Raw genomic sequence first — 11,843 nt, 5'->3', positions numbered from 1 at the left:
TGGAAACTAACTTTCCTTGGTTGATGAGTAATGTAATTGATAATCTTACAGAAGAAACATTGGCTGATGGGTTGATAAGACATGTTATTGAGTGGTCCGGCAAGAAGGTATTCCAACTTTTAAAATTAACATCTTCACATTTAATTTTTCTGTCCCAAATGCGTCAGTTGAAAAAATATTGGGAAAGATGTCTATTGCATGTCTGGAGGTTCATTTAGTCTGGACATATATTTAGATTTTGAAGTGAAATATCTGTCACCTGTATGTATTGACATAAATGTCTGGAGGTTCATTTAGTCTGGACAAATATTTAGATTTTGAAGTGAAATATCTGTCACCTGTATGTATTGACGTAAATGTCTGGAGGTTCATCTAGTCTGGACAAATATTTAGATTTTGAAGTGAAATATCTGTCACCTGTATGTATTGACATAAATGTCTGGCGGTTCATTTAGTCTGGACAAATATTTAGATTTTGAAGTGAAATATCTGTCACCTGTATGTATTGACATAAATATCTGGAGGTTGAATTTAGTCTGGACAAATATTTAGATTTTGAAACGAAATATCTGTCACCTGTATGTATTGACGTAAATGTCTGGAGGTTCATTTAGTCTGGACAAATATTTAGATTTTGAAATGAAATATCTGTCACATTTAGTAATGACATAAATGTCTGGAGATTCATCTGTCTACTCTGGCCAAATTTAGATTTTGAAATGAAATATCTGTCCCAAGTAGTATTGACATAAATGTCTGGAGGTTCATCTATCTAGCCTTGGCAAATATTTAGGTTTTGAAATGAAATACCTGTCACACATAGTATTGACATTAATGTCTGGGGTTCATTTAGTCTGGACGTATTTAAATTTTGAAATGAAATATTTGTCACATTTAGTATTGACATAAATGTCTGGAGGTTCATCTAGTCTGGACAAATATTTAAATTTTGAAATGAAATATCTGTCACCTGTATGTATTGACATAAATGTCTGGAGATTCATCTATCTAGCCTTGGCAAATATTTAGGTTTTGAAATGAAATATCTGTCACACATAGTATTGACATTAATGTCTGGGGTTCATTTAGTCTGGACAATATTTAAATTTTGGAATGAAATATCTGTCACATTTATGTATTAACATAAATGTCTGGAGGTTCATCTAGTCTGGACAAATATTTAGGTTTTGAAATGAAATATCTGTCACCTGTATATATTGACATAAATGTCTGGAGGTTGAGATTTAGTCTGGGCAAATATTAGATTTTGAAATGAAATATCTGTCACCTGTATATATTGACATAAATGTCTGGAGGTTGAATTTAGTCTGGGCAGATATTTAGATTTTGAAGTGAAATATCTGTCACCTGTATATATTGACGTGAATATCTGGAGGTTGAATCTAGTCTGGACAAATATTAGATTTTGAAATGAAATATCTGTCACATTTATGTATTGACGTAAATGTCTGGAGGTTCATCTAGTCTTGACAAATATTAGATTTTGAAATGAAATATCTGTCACCTGTATGTATTGCCATAAATGTCTGGAGGTTCATTTAGTCTGGACAAATATTGAGATTTTGAAATGAAATACCTGTCTGATATCTGTTCTGTGACATATTGAATTTCAAGGGATTTGAATGTCTCAGAATGATAAGTCAACACTTAAATGGTATTTATATTGTGGTTACATGTATAAATATTATTGAAAGTAAACATGAAAGTGGCTGAGTTTATTTTAGTAGGACATCAGCAAAAATTTGACTGGGTTGGTATAAGCTAGTTGACAAGTTCAAGTTCAAGATTGGGTTTGTACAGTGATGGTAATTCATAATTGTATGTGAACATAAAAAATATTAGTTGAGTAATATCAATAGAGTGTTTCAAGGTGTTAAACTGTTGGCGAACAGTAAGTAAAATCTACCTGCATTAAATTCCCCTGATGTTTTATCTGGGTTCCCCATTAAAATTAGGTTCCCATTAAAAGTAGGTACAAGTGTTTGAAATCTATTCCACTGTTAACTTTCTCTTATACCAGGGTTCCCCAAATTTAGCAAAATCAATGAATAGGGTACATTTTCAGAAAGTGTGGGTAGTTTTGCAAGTGTACATTTTGTTTTCAAGGGATCTAAGTTTTGCTAATAATAAAATTCTACAACCAAAATAATGACAACGTCCAAAGCACTAAGACACTTACAGAAAAAGTTCAAAGTTTATTGTCTTTAGGCAAATTTTATAGAAGCATATTTTGGATGAGTGTTCCTGTGTTTCTGTTCATTTTATTGATCCCATATTTTGTAATTGTTTTATATTTGTGTTTTACATTGTCCTGTTTCTTGTTGTCTTGCCCTGGGGAAGACTAGCACTTATCGGTAGCTAACCAGGTTATATATATGTAGGATTTTTAACCCTCTATAAAATTCAGTTTGTTATTATTAACATTATTGTTAGTATTTATTTATTTATTTATTTAGAATCAATGATAATACTTACATTTTTTTAAGTGGTGTACTTTTGATATCATATTACCATAGTAGGATAGAGACATTAAGAAAATAACAAAAAGGATCACAGAATGTATGGAAAAAATTAGTCGAGAATAGATATGGATGGGAAAACATTTCCAGAATGTTTGACGTGATGAATTAAATTTATCTTAATCTGAAAATAGTTTATTTCTCGAAATGAAAATATCGTTATATGTATATTGAAGTATTTGAAAAGTTGTAATATCTATAACAGTTATGACAGCTAGCATCTAGCTGATTTAATGTCATATGTACCAACTTCTGAATTTCCTCTCTTGAAAATTATGTTTGTATTAGTTAATTGATGTTTACAAATTTAGGTGCACTTAGCAGACACTATGCAACACAGTGTTGACACATTGCATATAAACTGAAAGAAATAGCATTGATGCAATTAATTGTTGTTGAGAAATGAGTTTTTAGTACATTTTAAAAATTGTTTGCATGATTACATTTTGGAGGTGGTAAGAATTTACACACATATAGGTTAAAAATGTGATGTTTTCCAGATTAAATAGAAAATAAATTAGTGTCACACAATAAATTCACTGCGTACAAAGTCACAAAGATTGTATTTTAAATTTGTAGGTCAACATTTCCAAGATATTATAATATTTTCTTAATGGAAACAGTAAATTTACGAATGTTTGCAAGGTTATAATGTGAATGTGTATGATGATGTTTGGACATGGAAAACATACACTGGTAGATGTTATCTAATGACATGTTAAAAATATCGAGATGTTTTCCAGATGAAGAATAAAGCCATCACACAATATATTTACTATACATGCACACAGCACTAAATTATAGAAGTTTGTTTGATTTGAGCATTCCAACTGATTTAGGCACTTCAATCAGAATTCATTTGATGATTGTGTATGTTGATCATTTTAACGGGAAATTAAAGGATACCAGAGCTACTATTCAGCAGCAATGTCTGTAGTATAGGAAATCCTGTCTCTCTACCAGTGCATTGAACAGAATTGCACACAGTAGCAGTTAAATAGACAGTAGAAACATTGCCTACAGTTATTGTTGGTGAAGGAAATACTATTTCAATTCCACCTGCCTGTGTTGTGAGAAGGCCAGGAAGGCAGTCACACTGTGGTGGCCTCAAAAGTACAAATCAATTTGCTATTTTGACAAAAAATATGCATTTTGGAAAGGGTATAAAACTGTCAACATGGAAATCCTAAACTGTGATAAACATTTCTGTAAAAGCCATAATGGTTGCTATATGTCCTGATTTTCACAAATGCTATGATACATAAAAAGAGGACTCCCATCTCTGGAACCATCAATCTAAAAGCTTTCAAAGTCCTTATCTTTAAGTATACGGGAGTAGACATTGAATTGTACATCCTTGGCTTAATAGCCCAATAAGTTACAAAGAGGACTTTTTTACATCCCATTTTAACTTCTGAAAATTCAGTTATTTAACAAGCGTTCAATATCTGTTCTTAAAGCAGACATTAAATAATTTGAGTGATTTGTTTGGATTTTAGTATAAACTAAACTGAAATAGGAATAGGCCCATAAAAGAATGTAATGGACAGTTTTAATTATAACTTGAAAATTTAATTGTTGCACAATGTGTGAGCAACTTAAAGGACAGATTATTCTCAAACTGTAGATTTTGCAAGTGTTTGAGGACATTAATTTTATTTCCTGGTCTATGGAAAAAACAGCATAGATGTCAGGTTACTGTGGGAATCCAGATAATTTAGTCAGTGTGTACTCTGAGACTCTACATCATGTCTCTATATCACCCCAGTTTTGTGTATCTGAAAAACATATACTATAATGTTTAAACAATCTAATGTTTTCTTTTTGTTGCATTACCTTTGCTTGCTAAGATAGGTGAATAATAATACACTTATTGCCTGGTTAGCTATGAGGGCACTAAAGTAGACACCTATTACCAAGACTGAGGGCTGTATATGTAGCAACTATTTCATGCGGTTGAAAGCCTGAAAGGGTTATTTATCAAGATATTTGGGTTATTTGTTAAGATATTTGTGTCATTTATCAAGATATTTGGGTTATTTGTCAAAGATATTTTAGTTATTTGTAAAGATATTTTGGTTATTTGTCAAGATATTTGGGTCATTTGTCAAGATATTTTGGTTATTTATCAAGATATTTGGGTTATTTGTCAAGATATTTTGGTTATTTGTCAAGATATTTTGGTTATTTATCAAGATATATGGAATCTTTGTCAAAGATATTTGTGGTACTTATCAAAGATATTTGGGTTATTTATCTAAGATCTTTGGGTTATTGCTACAAAGATATTTACTTATCTGAGATATTTGGGTTATTTTATGATCAAAATATGATATTTTTCCCCCTGTTAGTTTGGCATCATTGGTTTGGTGGAAGAGGAATGGTTGGTTACCTTGGCAACCATTGACAAATCTGATTTAACCTATTTAGACTTTGTGACACATGGTCGTAGACTTGCAAAAGAACTGAAGCAGTTGGTAAGTCTGAAAATGTTTTAGTACTAGGAACTTTATCTTTTCTTAGATGTACAATGACTTAAAATCACAATAAAAACAAAACAAAAAATTTCAAAAAAAAGTATCTAAACATCTGACATACATGTGCTAAATTCAATGTTAATAGGAGGGAGCAACCATTGTTCCTTCTACAATAGGGTTTGAATTTAATTTTTGGGCATAGTCAAATTTATGATAGTGAACTTTTTAAGCTACAATTTTCCATTGGTTTAACAGGCTACCACAGTATGTCAATTTATTCGTGAACTGCATTGCACGATAGTTTGACTGAATAGTTGTCATAGTAGTTATAAAATTCAGATAATGATTTAGTCAGTTGAAATGTTCGGGGGGGGGGGGGATGTGTTTGACGAAGACTTAATTGTACTCTCCATACTGGGAATAAAAACTTGTAATACCCAATAACTTTCTGGTTTTTATTTGTACCAGCACTTCGTGCCTAACACCACAGAAATGTGCAATTTTGTAAGGTTTAATTAAACTCGTGGTTTAAATGTCATAGTCAGTCTACATTGATTATATTTCATAGATTTTTGATGATATGTTAAATATCAGTGGCAGGTTGTTGATTTTGAGAGAAGCAGTACCTGTTAACAATAATATGTTGTCATAGTCACTGATATATTTTACAAGCTGATCATATTTGGAAATATGATTTTTCATCACTGGTTATAGAAGCCTGATAGGGCTGAACAACAGAGTGCTGGCTGATAGCATAGCAGGAATGTCTGTATCTTACAGACTATCTCTTGGCACGAATGTCTGCATCTTACAGACTATCTCTCCCTCTACCACATTTATGCAAGGATGGTTACACAGAAAAGGGTGATGAAAAATCACATTTCCAAAAATGATCAACTTGTAAAATATATCAGACGTATCTTACAGTCTAAGGGAGAGAGAACAAACATCTCTGTCTTAATTATTACTTGGTATGTTTGCATAACTTGATCCATAATCATCTGTTTATATTGTTATCAATTTAATATTAGGTAAATGCAGTATATCTGATGATACCAAAACATACGAAAGATTTCTGAATACACCAAGTGTCTAACTCCATTAGTACCCTCCAGTGCTGCTCCCCTCCCCCTCCCCCTCCCCCCAAATGCTTAAATTATTTAACTAATTTTGTCAGAGTTAAAACATCATAAAGTTTAACACAGTAACTGCACATCTGCTAGAAATTAGAAATTAAATTTGTTGTAATTTCATGCGTCTTAATTGTTGTTTTACTTGATATACAGGGTGCTGACTATGTGATAGCACTGACACATATGAGATGGCCGAATGACATCAGACTAGCTGAAAATGTTGATGAAATTGATCTGATACTGGGTGGCCATGACCATGATTACCAAGTTAAAAGAGTAGGTCCTTTAACAAATATTCTACTCTTTCATTTCATTGTCAAGTAATGGAACTTTTTTTTAAAAGGAATTATTTAGATTTGTCTAGGGAATTACTAGAATTGTTAGTCTAACTTAAAGCAAATGGTGTTTGTTTGTGAACAGTAGTGATATAAAGAGAAACAGAAATACTGAATAGATTGCAGGATACAGATTATTGACATTATCTGTAGCTATGTTTGACATGGTTTGAATCCAAATCATGCTTAATATCAGTTGTTTAAACATTTTTTGTTGTAACCAAGAAAAAAGGATCATTAAAACGATTGATCACATTGAATGACAGGTGAGCAGCTGAGCATCACCCACACTACATGCTTTGTATCACTTGAAATGTGACATGGAAGTTCATTGGATTGAGTGTATGTTTAGTGTATATTACCTCCAAGGGATTTTATTTGCAGCCCAGAATGAGATATGCACACATAATTTTCTCTTTCTCCATATATTGCATGCCATATTAGGTAAATGGCAAACCGATTGTGAAGAGTGGCAGCGACTTTCGAACTTTAACACGGGTGACCATTGAGTTTGCTTTGAATGAAATCTCAGTTTGCACAGAGAAAATCAATGTGACGTCTGATATTACAGAAGATGCTGAGATTAAAGAAATTGTAGACACATTCCAAGGTTGGTAAACATGAATAAAACAAGACATTAGGCTACTTTGGTTATACTGTAAATTTTCAGAAGACTTTATAGTGGATGCAGGGTAGAAGTAGAAATCACATGTCATGCTCTCTGCATGCTTTCTACTTTTGATGTACTTGAAATATACAGACATGATAAATACACTAACACAAATACTGACCTGCTCTGTTAACAGGCTGAAATGTAGTCAGAATTATGTTTGGACATCTTCAGAGTTGAATTTTTTGGCACGTCTAGTTTTCATCTATATAAACATAATAGCTAAGTTACTAGGTGACAGTAAGTGTGATAAAAAGAAGCATAGCATTCTTTTCTATCTGTGATATTTAAGACTAGATACACAGTTGAAATATCAAATCATACATATGTACGGTACTCAGAATTTTTTTTTCAAACTAAAGACATTTCAAAGTTTATAAAGGCTTAAACTGAATCCACATTGTTATATTCACACCTGTCATACACAGCAAAATAACCATATTCAGTGAAATTAAAAATTTTCATCACATCTCTGCATATACCTGCCATACACAGCAAACTAACCATATTCAGTGAAATTAAAAATTGTCATCACATCTCTGTATATATACATGTGTTGATAAATGTCAACCATATAACCTACAATTTTCCAGTAGATCCCTTTTTTGAAATTGGCTGGTTTTTTAGTTGTTTATTTAATGATTGAACCTTGTTCACAATGTTTTAAAGGATTTAATCTAAATACTTTTTGTTAAATACTTCCTTTAAAAGTTTAATATTACATTTCTTTTTTAGAAATAATTAATGTCCCATCCATTCAGTGCAAAACCCTCACCTCAGTGCTTTCAAAGATATGTGTGTATGTGTGTGCATGCGTGCGTGCATACATACATACATATGTACATGTTTATGTATGTATGTATGTATGTACGTACGTACGTACATACGTATGTATGTATGTATGTATGTACGTACGTACGTACGTACGTACATACGTATGTATGTATGCATGTGTGTGTACAGATATATTCAGTGACATGTTTTAGAGTTAAACAAATTATCTACTAAATCATGTGTGCATTGTCTGAAAGCATGTAAAAGAATTCTTCTTGCAGCCACAATTAAGGAAATACATCAATGTACAAAAATAACATGGAGATAAAATAACTAAAAATAAACAGACTTTTTGTCTTGCAAAAAATCAAACATTAGGTTATCATTTGGTGATTGTAAGTTTGAAATTTTTTTACTTAGTAAGTATTTTTCATGTAATGTGTTATTTTACTCATTCAATCACAAATATTTTAGTATGCATAGCTGCAATGAAGTTGAAATGCTGTTAAGACTAAAAAACTCTCTCTGCATATCTATCATTAGTCTGACATATGCTCCCTTGTCACCTATCAGCTCTTACAGTTGTAAATTTAGCCAACATTTAAAAAGAATATCTACTGTCATGTTTATTTTATGAGTAGTAGAGATTGCATGATCAGAAATGTTAACGCTTATAATATGACTCTGCAGGAGGTGTTTGTTTGTTTGTGTGTGTGTGTGTGTGTGTTTGTGTGTGTATGTATGTATGTATGTATATATGTATGTATATGTGTGTATGTATGTATGTGTGTGTGCGTGTGTATATGTATGCATGCATTTGTTTGTGTGTGTGTGGGGGGGGGGGGGGCCTAAATGCAAGTACAACTCTTCCAGGAGGTTGGGGGGGGGGGGGGGGCTGCTAAGTATGCATAAAAAGTGTACACTTACAGGAGTTGGGGTGGCATTGGAGCATGAAGATATATATTTACTTATATTATGTGTTACTTCAAAATAGTTGCTAGTTGTACAGTAATATTTAGTATTTGCCACATGTCCGATTTTTGCATGTTGTAGAAAATAGCACCCTGAAAGGGAAATGTGAACAGTAGAATGAATATTAACATGATTTACAGTGGAATAACTTAAGTATACAAATTATAAGTAGAAAGAAAGTATTGTTGAACTGAGAAGTAGTATGACATGGTAAGCTATTTATTTGACAAAGTAGTAAACTTAGAAAATGGAAATCATGAAATATTGATATGAAAATTACTACATCTAATAATTAGTATTCTGATGAAATTTTTTAGAAAGACAGGTAGAAAGCTAGAGTTGACATGCAGCGTGTGAATGATGGATAACAGGTCAGCTGGGATTAATCAATATTGAATCAGCTTAGTTACTATTTCTAGACATGGCTGTGGATTTAACACTGGTTGATAAAAAACATTTATGTTCTTTGTTAGAAATCGTTGCAAGGGAGATAGAAGGAGAACTAGGCTATATTGAAGAAGAACTTGATGGAAGATTTAGCAGTATTAGAACAGGAGAAACAAACTTAGGTAAGTTAAGAAGTATTTTTATAATATTCCAGTATAAAATCAGTGCTGTTAAAAGATCAGTGATTTCATAAAAACTGATGCCCAAATTGTATACCTTTCTAGAACACAGCGCCCTCTTGTGACATTTTTTCTAATGATATAGATAGTTACAACTTAGAAAATTTAGTTTGTGTTCCTTGTGTATTATCACTACAGAGCAAATTATTTTTCACTCACATTGAGTATTTTTCACAAGTTGAAATAATATTTAAAATGATTGTACCAGTATGTGAGGTCTATTGCTCTATTTTTCCTGTAATATCACATTTCCATATTGTAATGACCATAGATTTATTTTTTTGTATCAGATTTTTTCTGTACTATATTTGAAGTTTTCTATATTGAAATGACAAATTAATTTTCCATCAGGTAACTTTGTAACTGACATAATGTTAGCAGCGACAGCAGCAGATGCAGCATTACTCAACTCTGGTACATTCAGGTCTGATAGAATCCATCCTAAGGGAGAGATTTGTAAGAGAGATTTGATGAACATGCTTCCATTGGTTGATTCCCTGGTTGTACTGGAAGTCACAGGTATGAATGATAAATACTCTATATATTACAACTGTCTGTAACATAGACTAGTCCACTGTACGTACGTATGTATGAAGTCAGGTCTTTTATGCATAAAACTGATACTATAACTCTGGTGTTTTGGAGTTGATAAGGCTTAAAAAATATTGTTGGTTCCAGTTACCCGACCCAACCTATTTTTCAAGCCAATCCTAAACCTTTTTTTTTTTGACGTATTCAAGAAAAAATAAATAAAATCACGAAAATTGTGAAGTCTCGCAAGAACTAGTTAATGCCGAAACTGACATTAACTTAAAAAGACCATATAAAACTATTCTTCCAATTTGTAATGGCTGTACATCTGATAGGAAGAAATAAACAACACAGAGACCATATGGGAAACAACATAAAGCATACCTTGAACTAGACACTCACATATGAAAAATATATTTTAAAAATCAAGAAACAAATCATAGCTACCCCACCTATTCTAAAATTGAGTGTAATCAGAACCACACAGTTTTTTTATTAGGCCTAATAAATACAGGCTTTAGTCTTTAAAATGTGAAATCAACAACAACTATTATCATTTGTAGGTGAACAGTTACTTGAAGCACTGGAAAATGGAGTGAGTCAGTATCCAAAGTATGATGGTAGATTCCCACAGATATCTTCCATGAGATTTGGATTTGATCCGAGTGCTGAACCTGGACACCGGGTTGATCCATATTCAGTAATTGTGGAAGGAGAACATTTACTTCCAAAACAGGTTAGTGTTCGTATATTTATTTATCATATACCAACTATCTCTTTCTTTATAATTCAATAGAGGGCACACGCATTGAACCCATGCAATAATTTTCCGTATCAAGCCCTAGCACACTTTGCTCAAGTATGGTAAAAGTGGTGCTCTAGTTGATATGAGTGATTGACTTTTTATTAATTCTCAACATCTGTATGTTTAGAAGCATAAAATAATGTTTCACCATCAATTGTATGTGGTTGTGTGATTTTAAATGATTTTTTCATACCACTACATGGGATATGGCCTGGATATGGGTTTGGACCTTGATTGCAGCTTACTTACTCCAAAAGACAAGTCCTTCATCTGTACAACCCCAGCCTGCAAAACCAATATCCATGCTGTAAATATTAGTGTCAAATTAATTATAGTATTATGTCTGTATATAGACCACATATTTGAATTAGCTTTTTCAAAGACTTTGTTCATAAGGAAAGTTTACTGACCTACAGCATGTAAACACTAAGTGAAAAGTTACATGTTATCATTCCATTAAGACTTGATTGATGTATTCCCATACCTAGATTTACAGATTGTGTACTAAATCATACATAGCTCAGGGAAAGGATGGCTATGAGATGTTTAAGACATGTAAACGTGTGGTGACTGAAGAAGAAGGTCCTATTCTTAGTACTATAGTGCAGAATCATTTCAATTCCATCCAGATGGTAAGAGGACTCAAACCATGTAGATCGGGACACCGACAAAGTATTGTCAGTCTTCAGAAGTAAGTATTAGAGCAACTTACAGAGCTCAAAATTTACTTTTTTCTTTGGTAGTCCTAGTGGGCTACCAATTTCAGAAATTTCAGTGGGTTGTCGGTGGCCGAGTGGTTAAACCACTTGCCTCTTACCACTGCGGTCGGGGTTCAAACCCCATTCAGGTTTCGATTAAATTTACCTCACTGTAAGTAAGAAGAGTGTCGTTCAGTTTGAGAACAATGCAGGTTTTCCCCGGGTACTCCGGCTTCCTCCTGCATTAACACTGAACTCATGAGGGATGGCCCTCACTGGACT

Source organism: Glandiceps talaboti, chromosome 7, assembly GCF_964340395.1.
Source record: "Glandiceps talaboti chromosome 7, keGlaTala1.1, whole genome shotgun sequence".
Taxonomy (NCBI): Eukaryota; Metazoa; Hemichordata; class Enteropneusta; family Spengelidae; genus Glandiceps; species Glandiceps talaboti.
This window is presented reverse-complemented; position numbering follows the sequence as displayed.